This window comes from Balaenoptera borealis (genome assembly GCF_965194805.1).
Source record: "Balaenoptera borealis genome assembly, chromosome: 7".
NCBI lineage: Eukaryota > Metazoa > Chordata > Mammalia > Artiodactyla > Balaenopteridae > Balaenoptera > Balaenoptera borealis.
Genome location: NC_138864.1, coordinates 50,663,982 through 50,687,832, shown reverse-complemented (window position 1 = coordinate 50,687,832; position 23,851 = coordinate 50,663,982). Strand labels below are relative to the sequence as shown.

Sequence of the window (23,851 nt, the reverse complement as noted above, 5' to 3'; positions counted from 1 at the left end):
TTGTGATGCTCTCAGAGGGAAATATCTTGTCAAATATTATGTTATTTTATGATTCCCAGTCTAAGGAACCTTAAGTGGCTTCCAATTGCCACTCAAAATAAAATAAACTTCTTAATATGGCATTCAGAAACTTCTTGTTTGCTTTTACTCTGCAGTATTTAAAGCTCAATTCACGCTTAGCATCCTGATAAGCAAGCATGGTTACCAATGCAGCATCTCCATAATCACCAACATTATTTTACAATAACATTTGCTAGTAACTTAGAATATGCTTTTATTAGCAGTATTATTATTTTACAATTCTGTTCATCTTTACCAATGTAATAGTCACTATTCACTTCTTTACGTATTCTCATGAAGAACAATCTTGTTGGCACTTGCAACTTGTTATATACATTCTCTATAATATTATAATCATCTCTTGATGTTTACTACTGATGAATTGTACATTTGCCTATGATTTCTTAGTAACCTCTTCGGATCCTTTGCAATAACTAACTAAACCAAAAACAGAGCCTTGAACACAATGTATAATTATAAGTGTGCTTTACTGACTAAAAATAAAGAATATTACTATTAGCATGATTGATAATCATCAGCACTGAAAAGCAAAAAAGAGACAGAAAGATATTACCTAATGTGCTTATAAAGTCAGAAAACCAATTAAAGGACAATTTAAAAAATATATATACTAATAATTTAAGTGTAATTTAATTCTCTTTTATGAAAAGTGTTAATAATGTTTCAACTTATATTCACCACACTGCACATAGTAGATTTGCATATAGTAGATACTCAAGAAAAAAATCTGTGGTGGAGAATTATTTGATTGACAGTGTAAGAGTACACAGAGGTATACGTTTCTAACTCTATTTTCCTATGTTACAAATGAATTTAGGGAGCTGAGAGAGGAGAGAGAACAAGGAAATTTTATAGAAATGCTGTGTACACAGCACCCATTAAACACTACCCTTTGGCAGCGTAACGGTAGTTTTTGAGATTCATTAATAAGGGAAAGTAGAAGGATACATAAAAGTATGCATAATGATTTCTAAATTTAAAGAACCACCTTGGAGGAAAAAGTTACTTTCATTTCCTAAGCAACAAAAGAGTACAAGATAAAATTTACATGGGCTTTGATGCTAAAATATTTAGCACATACTAAATATTCAATCAATGTTTAAAAGTGCTAAAGAGTGTAAGAACTTGAATTATCAAGACTTTCTGCAAAAGAAAATAGAGGAAAAAAAGCTCAGATTTATGGGTAATCTAAGGTATTGACAAACAATTCATTTTTTATAAACATGTTATTGCTAAGGTGAAGATGTGAGGAAACTTAGATGCACTTCCTACAAATTTATTAGCAAGAGTTTATGATTGGATCAAAATACATACTATAATAAAGATTTTGGTCTTGATTATTGCTCTATGAAAATCTGGATTTACTAAATAGGTTGTACTGCCTTGTACTTTTCCATCACATAAATATAACGACACATGTAACATGCCACTGTGAAATGTTAAAAGTATTGTAGAATGATTATTTGAACAATGAAAACCAGCTTTCACTCCTCTGATACTTCCTGCCTAAAAGATTTTTAGCATTTGCTTTAGTTTTTTTCAGATTCCTTCAGTCCTCTTTAAAAAGCAGTGTCTAAATAATCATCATCAAAATGTGCTGTAGTGAATTTCCACAAATCACGTGACAAGTTTTATACCTTGGTGACAGAAAAACAGTTTCTTTATATAAGCTTAGGGAAATATTCTTGAAGCGTGGAAATACAGTTATCAATCTTTTTCTATATGCATAAGGTAGGAGGTAGAGCTTTAGCAATCATTCTTGGTTGTCAATCCTCTCAAGTCCAGCTGTATTTTGTATAATTACTAAAATCAGCCAAGATTAAGAGGCAAGGTGACATGTTTCTAATGCTTTGGAGTGTTATTATCTGTCTATCACTTTCCAACTGTATGACTTTTATATCTTGTAGCCTCAGTTTCCTCATTTATAAGATTAGGTAAGAATAGTAACACTTCACAGAGTTGTTATGAGGAATAAATGAGTTAATTCCTATAGAGTAGTCTATTCATTTCCTAGGGCTGCTGTAACAAGTTACAATAATCTTCGTGGCTAAGAACAACAGAAATTTTCTCACAGTTTTGAGAAATTGTGTATTTCCTCACAAGTCTGGAGGCCAGAGGTCCGAAATTAAGGTGTTGTCAGTATTTGTTCCTTCCAGAGGCTCGGAGGGAGAATCTGGTCCATACTTTTCTCCTAGGTTCTGGTGGTTCCCAGCTATCTTTGACATTCTCTGGCATGTAAAAACGTCATTAATCTTTGCCTCTTTCTTTACATGGCATTCTCCTCTGTGTCTCTCTGTATCCTTTCTTCTTCTTATAAGGGCATCAGGCATTGGATTTAAGACCTACCCTAGATTCAGGATAATCTCATTTCAAGATTCTTATAATTATATTGCTAAGGCTTTATGCCCAAATAAGTTTACATTGTGAGGTTCCTGGTGAACATGAATTTTGGGGGGAACCTATCCAACCCATTACAAGTGCTAAAAGAGCTGACACAAAGTAAGTACTCAGTTACAAGAGTCAAAAACTGGAAAAATTTATATAAATACTAATACAAAAATGAATATATAAATTATATGAGTCACATGTGAAACTTTTATAACAGTGATTAAATAATGAACTCAATTTATTCATATCAACATCAATAAATCTGGAAAGTGCAATACTGAGTATTAACAAGTAAACTTCAAAACCTAATGTATATAGTTAATAAATTAATACTATTGCATTTTAAGGCTACAAATACCAAATTCATGATAAGTATTGATTTTGGTAAGAGAAGAGGAGTATAGGACTGAGAAGAAGAGAGAATATCAGGGTCTTCAACAACTTCTGTAATAATTACTCTTAAAAACATATTTTTCCATTTAATTTATAATAACATCAAAAGAAAATACTTAGTAATAAACTTAAGCAAGAAGGCAAAAAATTTGGATGCTGAAAACTACAAAACATTGCTGAAAGAAATTAGACACTGATAAATGGAAACCCATTTTAAGTTCATGGATTGGAAAACTTAATATTGTTAATATGTCAATACTGCCCAAAGCAATTGACAGATCTTATGCAATCTGTATCAAAATTCCAATGATTTTTTTGCAGCAATAGAAAAATCAATCCTAAAATTCATATGGAATTTCAAGGGGCTTTAGATAACCAAAATAATCCTGTAAAAGAACAAAGTTGGTGGTCTCACATTTTCTACTTTTACAAAGCTACAGTAGTCAAAACAGCGTATACTGGTTTAAAAACAGATATAGGCCAACAGTGAACCCAGAAATAAACCCTCACATATATCATCAAATTATTTTCAACAAGGGTGTCAAGATCATTCAGTGGGGAAGTAGAGTCTTTTCAACAAATGCTGTTGGGAAAACTAAATATCTACAGGTATAGAAAACAAGTTGAACCCTTATCCAAAACCATATTCAAAAATTAAACCCCAATGGATCAAAAACCCAAATGTAAGGGCTAAATCTATAAAACTCCTAGAAGACAACATAGGAGAAAAGCTGTATGACATTGGATTTGGCATTTCCTTGGATATGGCACTAAACACCCAGGTAACAAGAGAAAAAGGTAGATAAATTGGATTACATCAAAATTTAAAGTTTTGTGCATCAAAGGACACAATTATCAGAGTGCAAAACAACCCATAGGATAAAAGAAAATATCAGCAAATCATATAATATAACCTTTCAGCTCTCTGAGTTGCAAAATACTTGAGTGAAGTGTATTAATAAAATATCTTGTTAGATATTGTATTCCTTAAAAACAAACACTAGGTTATGTAATACAAGTTTTTGAAATTGATTTTTTTATAGAATTGATTGATACAGTCAAATAAATGTCATATGGGTGATATTGGACAGAATCCTAAAATTTTTAAAATTTAATCTAATCAATGTTTAGTTTAATATTGATATGCATATATGTATATACACAGGTGGATACATATATATGTGTCTATATGTATATGTCTATATATTAAAGCATATCTAATTGTTAAAATGTCTAGTTATATAATTTGTGTAGAGTATTATTAAAAGGATACAGTTCTAAATTGAGTTTGGAAATTCCTTGACTTGATTGATCTAGTTTCGTTAATTAGATATTCTTAATTTGCTTTAGTACTTGCTCGCTACATAGATCAGCATCACTTCTTTTTCAGCAACTTCATAGATATAACATCCTAATTCTAATTCACTGTTCATTCAGTCATTTTTAAAGTCTTAAAGTGGTTCTTCCCTGAATATTTCTGCTTCTTCAAAATACCATTCCTTAATTCAGTTGGTAAGGAAGAGATTTTAGTTTCCCATTCAAAGTATTCACCTGCTATTCTCAGTAATAGACTCCTGATATATATTCCAGGTAGTTGAAATGACTACAGAAACCTTTCCTCACAGCTGTGAAGCCACTATATAAGCAAAGTTTGCAGGGTGGGCCCTTCTGGATTTACCCTTTAAAAGGGGCCAAACATACCTTTAAAAGGTATGGGTCCTTTTTTTACCCTTCCTACCTTCCTTCAGGTCACCACCAAAAACAATGACCAGCATTCCAGCAGCTATTTTCTGACCTTGAAAATGAAATCTAGTAGCCAAGAATGAGAGAGCAAAAAGAAAGATGCTGGGTAGTCAAATTGTTTGGAAAATGATGCCATATAACTTGGAATGCTATTTCTGGATTTCTCTTATTTTTGACAAAGAAGAAATATTGAATAAATATTGATTTTGTTTAACCCACTGTTATTTGCAGGGTTAATTTTCACTCAATCTCTTCCTTCATCTCTAATTAGTTACAAAGTTTTGTTGCTTCTAGCTTTGAAATTTCTTTTGAATTCTAGTGGGGTTTTTTTTAATACTATTATCACTAAGCAAGTCCATTTGCTAGTCCTAAAAAATTAAAGTCAGTAGGTTTTCTATGTTTCTGAGAAATACTTTGAGAAATACTAAGATATACAAACATTTGAAAAATATTTGTGATACCTGTAGTAGAATCCATTCATGATGTTAGAAATTGAGGATGAAGACAAGGGAATTGATTAACCATGTTAATTTTATATTCAGTCCATTGCATTAAGCTCCAGTTAGTGATCTCATCATACTTAACATTTACACACAGGGCTTGGAAATCCATTTTTTTTGGATGAGCTTTGGGGAAGTTAAGTTACTATTAAATAATGGAATAGGGATTTAAGTCAAAGAGTTTTTTTTAAATTTCAACACTTTCCACTGAACCACAAGCACATGGCATGAACATAGGGGTAGAAATGGGAATGGAATGTAAGGAGGACTAGAGTATGTCAGTCTGCAGGGATAGTCCTACTCAGAGAGAAAAGTGATGATCGAATGAGAAATGTAGGTCAGTGCCTGAGTTATTGCAGCAGACTCAAAGGCTGTCTTGCCTTTTTCTAATCCCTTCCAATTAATCTTTCCAAAACATATTTATCATGCCAGGCGCTTACCAGAAAACTTCCAACAATGTTTCTTTGCTCTGCACAATCTTGCCCCTCGCGGACATTCTCCTTGATTCCCCACTTCAAACCCTCTATTTAGAGACTGTTTTTGTCATCATTTCTGAACTGTGCAATATCCTTGCCTACTTCAGCATTCACGCAACCCACACTGATCTCTCATTTTTCTGACCTTTTATTAAATTTATTGTCTGTATCGTTCTTTCTGATCATAATATCTCATTTAATTTATTGTGTGTGTATATTTTCATCCCAAATAGTTTGTAAAGTGTCTTGGGGTCAGATGCTAGGTCTTGCTTTGCTTCTTTATAAAGTCTACATCAGTGATAGCTTATAAGAAATATCTATTATTTGTTTAGCTGAAATAAAAATTGCCTGACAAATCTTGAAGAATGGTAAAACTTATCATTTTTTATTCTAGATTTTTTAGCATTTGGATTAACCGATTCACAAATATTCTCCAATTAACTTGCATATTTTCTAGTATTAGCCTAAGTAAAATTATAGGGTTGGTAGAACTGCTTTTTTATATCTCTTTCCTTTAATTTAAATTTCCCTCTGCCCCTCTGTTCGCTACTTCCAAACTTTACCTAATTTTCCCCTTACCCAGCTGTATATTTTTTCCAGAATAACTTTCCTTGGTTTCACCTCCTTAGGGGGATTTATTGTATAGACCTTCAGCCAATCTGATGATTCCTGTACCATTTTTGACACCCCAGACTATTTATATTCCCCAAGAAAACTCTTCTGTCCTTTGAAGGAGGTACTATACCAGCCTGACAATAACAACTAGCGAATGTCCTCAATTAAACCAAAAGAAAGAGAACAAATTAAGAAAATACTCTGGAGAGTAACTTCTACCCTCCCCCTAGATCACCAGCATTTTTACTACGGTAGAATTTTTGTTGGGACTGTTCTTGACCTTGGTCAGAAGCATATTTTAAGGAAGATATTTTAAGATCTAAGAGGAAGAAGATGACTAGTGTTGGAAATATTTTGTGTCATAGAATTCTACAAATCATGCCTCACCTCATAAAGAGTTGCCCCCAATTATTTGTTGAATTCTTGATTATTCACACCCAATTGACAAACCACCATATACTTTTTCAGATCTGCTCATAGAAATATTTCCTCTGCTCTAACTCTATGCATCCTATCCTACTGATATTTTATTCTATACCATTACAATAATGGTATAAAGTTAATAGAATACTAATGGTTTGAGACATATACTTCTTTTCCTGTCTAATACATGATATATTTTAGAATTGATGAATTAACAAAAACCAAAAAAAAAAAAAAAAAACCCAAAAACCCACCTTTCTCATCTTCTAGAGCTGATGAATCAACAAAAACATAAAACTTTCTGTACCATCTTTGCGTTACATATAATTGCACCCACCTAAACCATACTGGGGAAAAAAACACTTCTGTGTAGAAGAGACAGTGGATCCTGTGCTTTAATGAGCTCCATGTGTTTTATCTTCTTAGGTTAACAAGGCCCAATATTGAAATCATGGGGTAGAAAAATAGAAGGATATGAAATATTTTTGAAGACATTCATATAAAGTGTATTTACATTTAAGAGTTGAAGCAATGTTTTCAGAAATTCCGACTAGCTGCTAGGAATCAGCACAAGGGTTTTTTAAATTACCTTAAACTCAGAAATAAGCATTTTGGAGCTCAAATTATTTACCATTTGGGCTTTAAAATCTTGATCCAGGTGAGACACGTTTAAAAAAAGAATCAAATCTTGAACAAGATAATTAAAAATGCCATGAATTGGTTTCAACGACAATTCAATTCAAATATTTTAAATAGTTGAATATATCAAACAGAAAAATTTATACCTAGTTTTTAACAAAATATTTTGATATTAAATTGGAAATGGCAGATCACATTTGGAATTTATTGAACGAATCTTATTAATAGCAACTTCACAGATAACACAACCATAGTCACTATCAGAGAGGTAACTAAAGTGAAGATGGTGTGTAGATGGGATGGTGATAAACCCAATGGAAAAAAAGAAAAAAAAAAGAAACAAAAACAGCAAGCATTGGATCATTTGTTCATAAATTAGATAACATTTGGTATTGATATAAAGGACTGTCTAGAGAATAGGCTTATGTGATGGGTTGTGGAAAAAAAAAAACCTAGAAATAAATCAAAGTAAAGTACGTATGCTTTTCCAAATCATACTCAAACTTTGGTGTATAAGTTAGACTGGAAACTCCCCAGGACACTGTTTCCTGGGACATTTCCAGTATGTCCCATTTTTAGCCAAATAGAAAAAAAATCATTGTGAAAATATTCATGACATTTTATATGAAACCATGAAAATGTAGAAGTTTTGTTTGTTTTTCCAATGAAAAATTTTGAAATCTGAAAATCCTAACCTTTGGCTGAAGCTCATGAAAGAGATTTCAGGTCATCACAGATTAATTTACTGAAATCCAGTTAAAGAAAATTAAGATTAATTGCTCTCCTATACACTATTTCTACAGGTAATTCTGTACTTTACCAGTAGTGTATTTTCCGTTACTTGAATATCCATGTATGCTTGTAATGTCTTTAAGATGTCCAAACCCTCTTACATATATACACACACTCACACACAAACACACACTCTAAAATAACCAGATATTGTTTAAAAGGCCCTCTCCTCATATTGCAGCAATACACAAACAGTAGTTGTGAAGCATTTAGGCCTCTTCAAGTTGCACTGGCCCCTTGGGTTGCATTTAAATCACAGCCTGTTTTTTCTCCAGTATTATTATCTCAACTCTTTGTTTCTATCATTTTCTCGGTACTCTCTCCCCATTTTTACCACACCTTATAATTCTCCATCATCTTTTAATACTTCCCTCAAATTTATTCTTGCATTTTGAAGCATATTTATTCTTATTCTCTTGTTTTGGATGGAATGATAGAGAATTAAAAATTTATTTATTTATTGAAATTCTTAATTTTCAATCCTTTTCCTTCTTCCACTGATTTGCTGTAAACCAGTTTGAGATACTAAGAAACATTTGCTCAAGTGATTTTAATTATTTAAAAATGCCAGTAAAGTATTTGTAGACTATATGTTCTTAGGCAATTCTTAACTTCATTGATCCTTAAAACCATTAGCAGAACTTCTATCAGTGGGCTGGGTGATATTTCTATTATTCGTTTGGACACACAAAGCTAGAGTATTTAATTCTAAATTATAACTACCCAGAAAAATAAGAGTTTATATTCAATTTTCCTGTAAAAGAAATCAATAATAATCGTTTTATTTTGTGCAGGATAAAAATTATTCTGCATAGAGACTGTCCAACATGGTGAAAAGTGAGGATTCTAGAGTCCGATCCAATGGAATCCTGCTTCCAAATCATAACAAATGTGTGACCTTGGAGAGAGTAACCTCACCAACTCTTCTCCTCATCTGTTAAAAAATTTTAAAAAAAGGTGTCCTTGTAGGACAGAAGAGATGATGCATGGAGAGCTCTTTGCATGGTTTCTGGCCTGTAGCAACTGTTCAATTATCACCATCATCTTTATTAATAATAATAGTTATGCACAAGATGATATAGGAAAGTAGCTCTCAACAGTATAGGAAAATAGGTCAAACTGTTCTGATCTGTGAAAGTTAATTATATTTATTTTAGTTACTTATACATTTTTGATCCTCAAAGAGAGGTAACATAGAAAGCCCTAAAGTTTCGGGATTTCCCTGGTGGCGCAGGGGTTAAGAACCCACCTGCCTACATGGGACTGAGTGAACTGATGAGGATGATTATAATTTTTGTGTCTTTCTGTTTGAATAAAAAAAAAAAATCCCACAAGGACTCAGAGGCAAAAAATATACAAATCAATTTTCACTGCAAAGTAAAGGAGCTATTACAGTGGAGGATTACTGGACTGAATGTCAATATTATGACATAGTATGAGTGTGTTTCGTGTTTGGTAATTGCAATCATTGTTGCTTTTGTTGTGGTCATCCATTTACAATGCTTGGTGTCCGTTTATTTATCTCTTGTAAAAATAAAGTACAGTGTGTGTGAAAAAAAAAAAAAAAGAACCCACCTGCCAATGCAGGGGACACGGGTTCGAGCCCTGGTCCAGGAAGATCCCACATGCCACGGAGCAACGAAGCCTGTGCGCCACAACTGCTGAGCCTGCACTCTAGAGCCTGCAAGCCACAGCTACTGAGCCCACGTGCCGCAACTACTGAAGCCTGTGAACCTAGAGACCATGCTCCGCAACAAGAGAAGCCACCGCAAGGAGAAGCCCACACACCGCAACGAAGAGTAGCCCCGGCTCGCTGCAACTAGAGAAAGCCCGCGCACAGCAACGAAGACCCAGTGCAGCCAAGAAAACCAATAATAAGTTAATTAATTAATTTTAAAAAAAGGAAAGTCCTAAAGTTTCAATGGGTTAAGTTGCCTGAGATAATATGTGGTATGCATCACACCTGCAAGAGGACATTTTCCTAACAAATGGCTTCAGTCACATCTTTAAAAAATGCCCACTTGCAGAATGTCAATCTGTCTGAGAGTGTAAATCTCCTTAAAGCAATTTAATTCAGATTAAAAAGATAACCATGGCTTATATAGCAGAATGAGGGATCTGTTTCAAATCCATTACCTTAACACTATCAATAACCCATTCCAACCCATGATTGAGTAGTTTTAATTAAGTTCAGTTAGGGTGTGGGGGGAAGGGTGCTTCATTTAATCCTTCATTAATAGTTAAAGGGAATATTATAAATATCTCTATAACTTTCATTGCTTGAACATCTTTCTTTTTTATTGGATTTATTGTTTACCATACTGTGGAGCAATGCCATTTGGGGAACTCCGATTCCCAGGAGCTTTAATGCTACCCCACTTCCAGCACTATAAAATAGAGGCCTGCTGTTTTAATCACGCCTCTCTCTCTCTCAATGTTGTTTGCGCCCTGGTACAACCCATCTGCCTTGAATCTAGTGCTCCGCTGGGGCCGCACACATCTGCCAGCCAGACTACCTTCGTACACAATTACTCAATCCACCGTAAGGTTCTTTAATAGGAAACAAGTGTGACAACGGCAAGCCTCTTTTTTTTTTTTTTCTCCTCTTAAACCACAGAGTCAAATAGCTCTAATAGAGATGAAGCTTGATAGATCCGCCCAGGTGTAGGTGAAATGGTAGAGCCTCAGGGGTAATAGATGTTGTGCTCTCTCAGGCTGAAGTTTAGCACTTTGTCCTGACCGGCTCTTCAGCAGCAGTGCGATGGGCTGCTCCTTGTACAGCTACAAAGTCAACATGCTTCTTGCCGCTCACATTTATGCCTAATCTGGAGGGCGACCTGGAGCTAGGTAAGAACAGCAGAACCACCCTTTTACTTCAACGTGTGGACAAAGGACAGCAAATGCCGTAAGTGGAAAATTTATCTTTCCTTCTTTTACTTGGGAATTAATTAAGGATGTTTCCTCTCAGGGAATCCTCTAAAGCCTGTGCAAAAATTGAACTAGCAAAAAACCTGTGTTGATAACCCTGTGGATTTCTTCTGGTTTCGTTTTTCACCAGTGCCTTGGCACTGTCACTGAAGCTTAGACTCCGCGAGTAACTTGCTCACTCAGAAGGTCTCAGAACTAAAATGTGGTGCTAATAATATTGCTAATTCAATCCTGTAGCCTAGCATATTACCCGCTCTTTCTGGATGAAATGTCCTTTATTGCTGTCAAAAATGATGGTAGCAAGTGTTTTGTCACAGTTCTGAGAATAGAAAAAAAATTCTTTAGGAAGCACATACTCTTCCTGAAAATGGATTTCAACTTTTACACGTAACTGTATTGTTACATTACTAATCGTACATTAATGGGGGAAAAGTGCTTATAATTTTTGCTTAAATCCGTTCTATAGCTCAGTCCCTTACCAAAGAAGTGATCTTAAAAACTCTAAAAACAGTATTAGGTTGGAGTAGCCATGACAATGATAATGAATTTTTAAAACAAACAAAACAAAACAAAAGGTCATTTGTCTAATAGCATAAGAAAAGATATTAAAACCAGATGTAGGAAATCTCAGTTTTGACTTTTTGGTCTTTCATGCTTGGTTTCAAGCAGCCTTCACATTGCGCTTACTTTGCATTTACAACTTTAGATTCACCATTAAACTATGTTTGAACTTGAAGTTCAGATTTGATCTAAGTACAGCCCTGTTCCTTGAGCCCCCTACTCTGATTTTTACTTGGCTATGGGGAGTCTTTTTACTACTACGCCATATATCCTGAATTGTGTTAACAAGCTAACTGTGGTGGACGTTTTCAGGTGGAATGTCAGCCAATGTGAAAGAATGTGTTTGCTGTTCAAATGTATGATGTTCCATGTAGGAAATAAGCACATAGGACATATGCCCTGACAAAGATTCCAGTCATGATTCCCAAATTCAATCCTTCAAATATTGCACAAAGATGATCATGTTAAAAGAGAATGCAATAAAAACTGTCAGCACATCGTATCTGTTTGTAGCCTTTTGAGGTTTTATCTTTTTTCCTTAATTTAGGCAATTTTTATTTGAAAAATTAGTCTGGAATGCATTGTCATCCCAAAAGACAATGCACATATATAGGCTACATAGATGAAATTAGATAAAATACTGTTGCACTGTTTAAATAATTCCCCACTGGCTGATGTTTTGGTTTTGTTTTCTAACTATTATAGATGGACACATTGAAATTGATGGTTTAAAAGCCATGATGGTAGAATCCTGATGACTCCTTTGTGTATATTCAGAAATGATTTAGCTTGGATAAAGTTGCTGCTATGAGAGGTTTAATTAATTACCATTAATGTTCAGTATATTTCTTTAAGAATTGCATTTGACATTACTGATGGCGGAGTAAACGCAGTTTAAAAGTCATCCTTCATGAAATACTTTAACCGACAATTGTTGGTATTGAATAGCGGTCAATGTCTACCCCCTACAGGGAGAGAATCTAATTTCACTGTGCCTTCCCCAGAACATGAATACCACAGAGTACAGTTCACACATGTGAATGCTGTAACCGTGTCAATGACTCCAACAACTGCCCCTTAATGAAAAGGTCAGCCCTGTGATTAATAGGAAGCCAGTTTGAAAGGCTGGACCTCACTTCAGCACTACATTTGGATTTGTTTCTTCTTGATTTACTTCATTTGCCTTTCAAAGTGTAATAAAAATCAAGTGGCACTACACTGCACTTTTTGAACACCTTATGGTTGATTTTATATGATAGCAACACATTGGTTAGTATCTTTGGTTCATTAAAAAAAATAGTAATTAAGTGAAGAAGTCAGTCAAGCCAATTATTGAGGGCATAAGGATGATGAATGAGAATTTTACTCTTTATCTAAATAGTTAGAATATATAACCTTTGCTTAAGTTTCAGTTAATTTAACAAACTTTAAGAGGCACTGTGGGGGTGAAGATGGAGTGACAGAGGAAGGGTTTGATATTTTTACCTAAGATGTATTATGCGTAAATGCTACCTATATGCTCGAAAGTGAATATACATAGGTAACTTATGCAGATAATTTTGTGCCACCAGTGGTAAAATTCATTGAAGAATATAGCTAAATGGAGTTGAAGACAGTAATTATAAACCTAGTGACATCCTCAGAGAAGTAATATAGTCATCTAAAATTTGTAATGGTTGCTTAGTTATAACTATTCCAATAAAAACGTGTGCTTGAAAGCATCATGATTAAGTCCAACTTAAAATTTAAAAAAAAATAATTTTTAACTGGAACTATATTTTGCTGGTAAATATCATGTTAAAATTTATGCAATTCACAAATTAGATGGTCCTTAAATAAGTTGCTTTGTCTTTTCATTTATCTATGTGTTTTGTATCCCTGTGGCTTTATCTGTGCGTGTTTCCAAATAAGATTGTGATGAGTAATTAAGTAATACAAACAATGTAAGTATATGTACTATATTTATTATACTTGAAAATTTCCATATACTTGGAGGAAAATTTTTAGCAATCACAGGAATATATAAACTTATTCTAAGGGATATTCTCTTTTAAATAACTTTTATTTTTTTAACCATAAATCAGCAATTACAGGATTTAATAACTCCATTTTCACTTGCAATAAAGGAACTATATTACATATCAATATAGAAAGTATAGGAAAAAATATAGTCAAATTTCAATGGGCACTCAAGGAGGAAACAGTGTAGTCAACTCTATAATGGGCACACAATGTGTCCTAGATGTTCTCCTACTTTATCAATGACCATAGCTATATCTTCCAGGTAATCTTCTATTCAGCGTTCCATTTTTGCTCTGAATTGGAAGCTACCTATTTCCAGATAGGGTACTAATGAATAATATTTGTTGGGAATCCTCAAGGAACCAGACACTGCACTGAGCATTTTGTACCCATTATTTATTTAGTCCTTACAGCCCAATGAAGTAAGTACTATTTCTGTTCCCATTGATAAATGTAAAAGCAGAGTGGTTGAGGGACTTGCCCAATGTCACACAGCTAGTAGGTAGTGGAACTTGGGCTCAAATTAACTTTCCCTGAGGACAGATATCTCCTCCAACCACTGGACTTCACTTCTTCTCTAACAAGTGACTTCATTATTAGTACAGTTAACTTCATCTCTGATCACTTTATCAGTACTACTTGAATGAAAGGGATTCATAAATGGAAATAGATAGAACGTCCAATCAAACAAAACATAAATAGTTAAATGCCAGTGAGTATGACGTCACTTCAAGTTACATCATCATTCAGCACTTATAGATTCTACTACTTTTCAGAGGTTTTATTGCAGGTAAAGAAGGAGTTGCAGTTACACCCCAGACATGTGAGGAAGAACTGATCCTTCCACCCTCACTCAGTTGCCAAATTTCCATTCCTATTAATAGTGAGTCTCTGAGAAGAGTTTGTCTCCTGAGGGTATTTCCAACCCAGCCACTCCTGACTTTAATAGGGGTGACTCTAATCACAGTGGCCTCCCAATGAGAGTCACCAAAACACATTCCCACCTCTAAGACAGTGAAGAAAACGAGCTCTCAATTATTCACCCTCAAAGATTTTTAGGCCTCAGTTATTCAGTAGGACCACCTGGATATTTATTTTTTAAAAATTTGAATGCTAATTGGACTTTACCTTATTTGTGGATTTTTTTTTTCTTTTTTGTCATGTAGACATAGCTTGGAAAGCACCTATTTGAGAAATTTCTTTTCAAATACAGATTTTCCTAAGACCTGCATCTGTGTTTTCTCCATCTGCTGAAACACTTTCTCCCTAAGACAGACGTTCATCAATATAATTGAGAATATTTCTTTGTAGAGAGATCAAAACCAAAATATTTGTGATAAAACCCCTTCTATATCATAACATAACTTTTATCGTTATGGGCTTGTATATTCGCTCCCTGATAAAGACAGAATATTCAGTTTAAGAGGAGTTTGGTTTTTTTAAGTCCATATTATCAAATTTTTAAGCCAAGACATAAGTTACTTTTATAAACACAAGCAGATTTATGCAAGGCAAATGAAATGAACATGAGGAAACTCCTTTAAAATTTTAGCAACCTCAACCCATTTTTTTCTGAAAAAGTGGGTAGATATGTTACTATAATTCTCACATATCCTTTTGGTTTCGATGAAAGATATTTGAAAAAAATATTTAAAAGTGGTTGGCATTGTATAAAACCATAGACTATTCCTTATACAAAAGAAGACAAAGAAGAAAACATTTTTTCAAACTAATCTTAAGATCCTAGAATAATTAATCTATGGTGACAGGATCTGAAAGTTCTAAATACCTTGAGGATTGATGATTACTTAAAAAGCAGTGGTCAAAGACTTCCTCTATCACTATCATTACTCAAAGAGATCAACAGGCTAGCTCCTTGAAGTTAATCTTATCCTCATAAATCCTTTTTGAATTAACCAGAAGCTACTTCTTGTTTGTTTGTAGGCTCATATTAAGTGGAAGAGTCTTCCCACCCCCCCTTGCCCAACTCCTTACTTGACCCATTCCAAACCTTCCACCAGGGCCCCAGTCTACAATTAATTCTGATGCTGGGTACTACTGGCTCATGTTCCAGGGAAATATTGGGAACACTCTAGGTTATACGTTGTGCTGTGGACGGCTCCACCCATATCTGGTGGTTGGCTGTCTCTGCTCATTTCTACAGCTTCGTACATCCTGAATCCCAAGCCAGCAATCAACCACAACTCAACTCATGGTCCTTCCTTTGTATGGAGGGTTCCTGTTCCCAGTTTTCCTATACCTCTCAGACTCCTGGCCAACTCGGGTCTATTTCTGTAACCAATATCCAAGAGTTCTTGGTTTCTACCCCTGCTTAGCAGAAAATATCCTTTTCATTTTAGACCCATTGAAACCTATAACCTATTTTGAGCAGGATATGAATTTTTAATTTTGTTATGAAGTACACTTTATCATGGCTCTATGTTCAAAGTAAAACTTGGCAGGTGTGACTAACTCAAGAATTCAGAGGCATCTAATTAGCAGTCAGCTTCATTTTGTTTTATTCCTTAATATTGTACATTCAAATTTGGATGAATAGCAGAAAGGGATGTTTAGTGTTCTGTCTGTATTTCCATTAAAAGTTTGAGGTTTTGACCTTGTTTCTGGCCAGATATGTAGATATGCTTAAATTTCACATGATAGATAATCATTTTCCCAATAAATAGTATTTTCAGTCACTCTAGAATTTATTTTCCCTAGATAAAGCCTATACTATTAATTTTATATATAGATAGATAGATAGATAGATAAACATTTATAATTACATTTGACTGAATTACAAATCTAAAATTCCCCATAAGTGAAGCACTGAAAACAAAATAAAAACACTGGGGTTCAGGTCCTCTTTTTGACAATTACTAGCTCATTTTGCAAATGTGGAGAATGTGCATTATGTGACATTTTGGTAATTATTTACGCATGAAAGAACCTTGCAAAGCTCTTTGTAAAGTTACCAGGAAGAACTTTGAAAATGTATACGATAGAAAAAAATAGGAGAAGGCACAAGTCATATATATGAGGCTTCACACAAGACTCTTGCCAGGCTTTTAAAGGGTTTTGCATGTGGTGCAGGACTATATGTTGGATGTAATTGGTTATATCACATAAAGCATAACACATATTTTCTCCCTTAGATTAAAATATATGTCAATGATGTTTAATCAGAAAACTTTTATCTGAGCCTGAGTTCCACTTAACAATGAGTTTACATAAATAATTATTTATTGGACCAAACAAACACTTCTCAAACCTTTTCCCAATTTGTAAACTTAATGAAGGACTTGTATTTGATTATTGCCATTTCTTGAAGAGTCCCTTCCTTGTCCCATTTTGAATAATTTAAGAAATGAAAGAAAGTTAATAATGGAAACCAAAAATCTTTACCTTTTGAAGGTGAGTCTACAATATTGAATCCTTGAATTAAGTTTAATTTATCCATCCTATCACAGCCAACATTGGTTTGACACATAGTGAAGAGGAGCAGTATTGTTAATACTATCGAGAATGTCTTAAAATTCACATAAAACATTGACATATATTGTCATCTTTGCTCTCAGCTACTCCATAAGATAGTGCAGTAACACTTACATGTTTTTCACTTAAATAATATTAGGTGTATATTTTACCACAACAAATATTGTGACCAAATATTTAATTTGCACAAAACGAATATTTGAGTAAGATAAGCTTGTGTGCAAACATTTCCCTTTTCTTTAAGGTATAAAAGTAAGTGTATGTGGGTGAATATAGAGAAGAGATATTAATTCAGTGACTATGTCCTATGGTTTACATTATTGCATTTAATCTTCATATTGATAGGCAAAAGTAGATTTCTAATTTCCATTTTACAGATGAGCAATGTGTTTTATTTCCTCAATTTTATGAATAACATTACACCAATAAATATGTTTTCAAGTGACTAGTATAATATTGAATCAGTAAATGTGTACAAACATGCCAAGATGCCCACAGGCAGTGTAGGTTGGAACAGAAACTGTTTTTTATTATGGATCCAGTCCCTTGGAATTAGAGACTCAAACAATTTCAATATATTATGAACCTCAAGGATGAACATATACACTGTATATATGGTAAGAGTCATCCTGACAGAAACATTAGTATCACCATCATATTTTGATTCAAGAAAATATAAGAAATGAGTATGATGTCACATAACACCATTTCTTTGGGGAAGGCATTTTACTTTAGTGCTTTTATAAGACTGGAAATGCTACAGATGGTTTTATCATGTGAAAAATAATATAGATTCTATATCAAACTTCGTCTCTACATCATATTTTTAGGTACATTCATTAATTTGTGTTATAATAATGTGATATGTAACTTGCTCTTTGTGTACGTAGTTTGTGTGTGAAAGTGAACATGTGGATGTGTGATAAAAGCCTCTTATTAGCGTGATTTCTATTACATATTCCACAGCAATTGCCTTATGAAATATAAAAGGATTTTTATTTTGTTTAAAGAACTATAATCTATCATTTAAAAACCAATATCACAAACTTTTGTTGCACCAACAAGAAAAAAATTTATGAATTTCATATTTGTTTCCTGGCTAACCTTGGCTGTTTTAGAGTTCTGAATATTTCTATTAATCCTTTGCTATTCTCTGCAGCTGTATGAGCACTGTATTTTTATATTATTTAATATGTAACTTTAAACAATGACTATGGCTACCAACAGCATTACACAGGTCTTGTAGGTGGAATACAAGGGTTTGTATATGTTATTACTAACATTTTTTTAAAAATCGTCCATTTTGAAAATTGCGAACTTTTCTTTTTTATTATGCCAAACCCAGATTTTTTTTTTTTTTTTTCGTTAGTATGACTTGGGTGAGGTATTGCCCACTTGGAGTCTTTTTAGACTCTCCTAAACAACTAGACTCACAAGACCACCATTGGCCACTGCTGACGCCAGCTTACTCAGAAAGAGCTAGGACCAGGAGGAATAATAGACTGCCAGCAGGGCAGCCTCTGGGGCTCCACCGAGGCAGTCCTTTCAGCTGGCCAACAGCTCAGGGGCAAGCAGAGAAGCTCAAAAGGACACAGGTGGAGGAAGCACCCTGGCTTGAAAACTTCCTTCCCTGTAGGAATATCTATTGGAGCTGTAGAGGGACAGCTTGTAGGGTTTCCACGAGGGGCCTGCCCAGTGAAAATAGTCACCATACTCAGGGAAATCCAACATTAGGCTTCCTATCAGGTATTCACTCCCAGTCCCGATTCAGTGTAGCAGTCAAGGCTCATTTTTACCACAGGTAAATTTTTCTAGTAATTCTAATTTTTATCAGGTTTCTGGGAGATTGGAGCTAGACGGTTTGTAAAAGATCAAATTGTCATGAAGAAAGGGAAAGCGTGGATAACGTGAGGTTTGAGAAGATTAATTCAAGGACTAGTATTGCATATTTCTTTTCTGTCTACAAAAGCATACTGCACTTTATGGTTTTAGTTATTGCACAGAGACCTGCTATCATTTGTTGTTTTGATTTTTCTTCTAAAACATTTTAAGCATTTCTGCCCTCTCTGTAAACTTTAAAAACTATACACACCTACACACCAACATTTTGAAGGGTCTAGATTCATTAATTAAAACTTCTGAGGGAAGTTTGTGTCCTTTGTATCAGACTAAATTAGAAAGGTGAAGACTACATTTTAAAGGACTAAAACTTAGAGTCAATTATGTAGCTGCTTAATATAAATAAGTCTTTCCATAAGATAACTATAGAATTGCTTCCACAGCTCAGGTCACTAGTTCTGGAGGAACGCTTTTGCCATGGGAAGAGGCCAATAGGGCCCATCCATGGTACATCAGTTGTGGCCACAGCAGTAACGTGTATGTGGCCACACACGAGGTAAGCCTGCCTTAGGGGGAGGCTGTGAATGTGGCAGGAAGGAAGAAGTGTAATGAGCAGATGATATCTTTTGAGGTCCTACAACATGATCATCAGTGTTTAAGAATTCACTCCAAAAAAAAAAAAACAAAAAGAATTCACTCCAGCTATTTTTTTCAGAAAGGACTATGGGCTGGGCTAAGTTCAGAGCATTTTGAGTACACTTATTATTGTGGTTGCCAGTGCTAACTATTGGACGTTTAAAAGCACTACTAAGAATTTGTAATAGTGATATTTAAGTAAATAAACACTAAGAGACTATATGCAATTCAAATTGAATCCACGACTTTACTGTTTAGGAATAGATATTAGCTATACAAAAATTGTAAAATGTGTGTGAATTTACATATGTACGTTGTCTTATAACGCATAGAGAATTTACCAAAATTTCATAGGTTTTACTTGCCATAAGGTCAAAATTAGCAGTATGACCGTGGTTTGGCCATTTAATAAAACTACCTCAATATTTTCAGCTGTAAAATGAGAAGTTTGAAATAGATGATGTATATAGTTTTTTATGTCTAATTTAAAAATGTGTACATATATTATTTCATTTATGCTAGTTAACATTAATCAATAGTAGTACATAAAACATAATTTAACAATAAACTTTAGGTAAAAAATATGTTACTCTTATAAACATATGTGTCAATTTTTAAAATAATTTTATTTTTATGATACATTTTGAATGACTTAAAGGCACTAGACTGAATTAATAAACTCTTGAGTAATTACATATCCTCAAGTTAGTTGAATGTTGAAAAATGAGGTCATTGATTCTTCCAGTTAATTTTACTAGCTTCTGTTAACTGCTTATCATGAATTAAGGAATTAAAATGCATTTCTTATACTTTAAATAGACAATAATTTGGCTTTTTTCTGTTAAAGATAATTTTTTGTTCTGTCCAGCTATGGACATCATAATAAAATGGAGATGGTGCAATGTAATTAGCTGAAAATAGTGAATTTAATTTATCTTAAATTATGTATAAGAAGAGAAAAAACATGAAACCATATTAAAGATGCTATTTCTTAAAGAAATAGAAAAATATCACCATTATTTCATATTCCTTTTTGAAATCAGAGCTATAAATCTTTAGAAAAGTTTTCAGATATATACAAAGTTTCTGTTAGATATTTTTTCTATTATACACTGCATTTTTTTAATTTAATAGATGTTAAGTTTTAATATTAGCTCTCAATTTAGATGAATAATATACTTAAAGCATTTTGGACTTATTTCAATAAGACATCTTGAAGTTAACTTAAAACATCTTTGAAATAATGTTAATTTTTAATTAGATTTGATCCCAACCTGTGCATTACAAGCCATTAATAATTGAGACATGCAAAAGAAGATAGTGGTAATGAGTATTTGAAAGACCTGCGGATCACTGCAGATTTAGATCTGCCCCAGTATCTTTTCATTGGTCAACCGCACATTTAAGATGAACCTTTCTCTAAGTAGAAGCATGGAAAACTAGGAAGTATGAAGGACAGGATTGACCCTTTGCAAATGTAGAGTGTTACGAACTTTAACTTTGACACTTCCATTCCGTTCACAACTTCCCAATTCAAGGGCAGTTTCTCTTCTCTTCTTCTCTCAACAGTTGAGTCACCCTCAGATTCATAATCTTCAGACTGACTTCCAATTACCCCAGAACCTGAACTTGTGCCAAAAGCAGAGTTTTCAGTTCAAAGACTCCATACTCTAAAACCATCTTTATTCTTTGACATTGTTCCCCTCCTTCCTGGTAACTCCTAAATCAAAACAACTCATTCCATCGGTGTAGTAATGACTGCTAGCCAATTTACACAGCAGGTTGAAAATACAGTTTGATGGATATCTTTAATTCATAAAGTTTTAACCCTTTTTTGAGGTTTTACATTTTAGTAAGAGCATTGTTCTAATTCAGAAAGGGTCTCTAATTTTTTAGTTTCAGAAAAATTCATAGACTTGAGTTTCAGGCCAAGGGCTGAGCACCCTTCCATTCCACCTCTGAGCTGTGACCTTCTGCCTCAGGCCAGCCCTGACCCAGGAAGCTGCTTCCTGACCAGTGGTCAGGAGATCGAGATCTATTATAATTCAATGTCAATTTTTGGTGCCCCTTTACTTTTGTCTGATTTAAGCTCACGCTCTAAACATTTTGAAATTAGCCAATGGAAGACACTTGCTGAATGAAGAAAATATTCTTTAAGAGAAGTCTTTAAATTTACTTTTAATGACTATGTGTTGCGTATGAGTCTAGTTTTCACCTTTTCTACCATTCCAGGTGTTCCTCCTTAGCCCCTAAACCCCACATCCTCCATCCCTAGCATACCTTCCAAAATCAGTCGGAAATTCAGGGGGAGTGAAAAAATGGGAAATGAAATACAAAAAACCCTGACCGAATGTTGCTAAGTGAGTGAAAGTGAGGCTGCTCCACCTTCCCAGTGGCTACTGCAGAGACGAACATTAACCTTGTTTTAGTAAACTTCATTTATGTAATTAATCATGTTGTTACTGGGGCGTTAGTGATGCAGTTTACCTTGGATAACTGCCGGATACCTCAGAGCCTTACATGAGCCTAAACTTTTCACATGTGCCTAGTATAAGGAAGTTTACATTGAATTTGAAGTTAGTGTGCTAATGTCGTTTTGCTCTAGCTATTTTTGTTGTTATTGTTGTATTTGCTTTAAATTGATCTTTAGAGTTTGCATGTGAAAAAGAACTGCAAAGTGCTGCCAAATCCAAGTTTGTGTGTCTGATGCACAGTGGGGCAGATAAACTGAAACGCCAGAGTTTGGAGCAGAGAAAGGTTTATTGCAGGGCCAAGCAAGTTCGTGCTCAAAAGACACTAACTCCCTGATGGTTTTCAGGGAAGCATTTTTTTATAGGCAAAATCTGGGCTGAGGGCTGCAGTGTGTGACTTTCTTCTGATTGGTCGGTGTAACAGGGCGGTGTTCCAGGAATCTTGTGCTCAGCCTGAAGTTACCATCCTCCACTTGGGCGGGGCCTTAGTTCCTGCAGGAGAACTCAAAGATATTGTTCTGTGTATTCCTTGAGGAGGAACCAGGATTCTGCTTTAATCTTTGCACTATTGTTTGTTGATTGCTCCTCTTTTGTTTTTGCATTCCCTTACTTCCTATTTAGAAACCATTTGAATCTGACCTTTTGAAACTCAGGGATGGTCTGGGAGGCTGAAACCTCTTTCCTACAAAAAATAAACTGTGGAGGAGGAAAGGCATTTGTACCCAGGAGGGCCCCACAGAGTCCTGCTCGGTTTCACAAGGAGTATTTTCATCTATAGAACTTCTTATTTATTAATATTAGTGATAAATTGTTGATGCACTCAATAGTTAAACTATGGCTGGGCAATACACAGGGTACATGGTGTCATTGATATATGTTCACACTGTTTGAGGTTGTATACTTTTTTAAGAATGAAGTACTTTGAAAACCATTAATTTTAAGGCATAATATAAACATCCTTCCCTGTTCTATGAAATCTTGAGGTAGGTAGTATCTTTCCCTGCTCTGAATTCTATAATGTGAATTACCTGTGTCATTTATTTGATAGCTCCCTGTACTGAGATATTTTCATACCTAGTTCCGTTCCCTGCTAGATGATAAGCTTCTTGGACACAGGGGCCATGGCTTCTAGCTCCTTGTGTGCAACGCAGCCATGACAAAGTAGGTGTTCAATAAATACTTCTTGATCGAGACTTGGTAATTCCACCCTGTAAATGCAGATTGAAGGGTCTTTACCTTCAGTCTCTATACCTCATTTGCTGTTTAATTGGCTATTAGCTGGAACTGATTGATAGACATGAAGATTTTTTTTTTAAGAGAATTGGCAGCTATGTAAATACAGCACTTAACCTTAAGCACTCAGCCATTAACCTTAATCACTGTCCATTAACCTTAAAGCACCCCAGGTTTCTCCCCTTACAATCCCCCAAAGCAGACCCCACTGAGTGCATTTTTTAGCATGAAAAAGAATCTTAGTAGAATGTTTTCATTGTTCTGTGAGTGGCTATAAAAATGTATTTTGAAAGAGAACATTTGACTCCATTTCTTTGTGTAGATACTAATTAATTTTCCAGGTGTTCAAAGAAAGATACAAAATTGGAAAATTATTTTGAGGAGTATGTTAGGATATATTTGATAAGAAAAAGAAAAGACAATGCTTTTTTTAAAAGAACAGTTTATAAAGTTGATAATCATAAAAGTATCACATATCACTTTCTAATTAACCCCACAAATTTATGAAAAATAAACTTTTCCTATAGTTGTTGCTAAAATCTTATGTAATATTAATTCCAGACATGGAAAAATAACCAGTTACTTTAAGAATAGTGACTGCCTGAAATATTTTCTATCC

The 23,851-nt window shown here is 34.3% G+C and overlaps 1 protein-coding gene and 1 long non-coding RNA gene across 4 annotated transcripts in view; one reads left to right on the top strand and one right to left on the bottom strand.

Moving 5' to 3' along the window:
* The window catches only part of LOC309631832, a 552,519-nt gene that overhangs the window by 513,275 nt on the left and 15,393 nt on the right, over nucleotides 1-23,851 (bottom strand). The gene's annotated exons all lie outside the window — the stretch shown is intronic.
* Nucleotides 968-23,851, top strand: part of SEMA3A (semaphorin 3A) — a 502,916-nt gene continuing 480,032 nt past the window's right edge. For all 3 annotated transcript variants that reach the window (XM_082398309.1, XM_082398310.1, XM_082398307.1), the window contains exon 1: nucleotides 968-10,955. The gene's annotated coding sequence lies outside the window, so the exon portion shown is untranslated. The remainder of the gene's footprint in view (nucleotides 10,956-23,851) is intronic.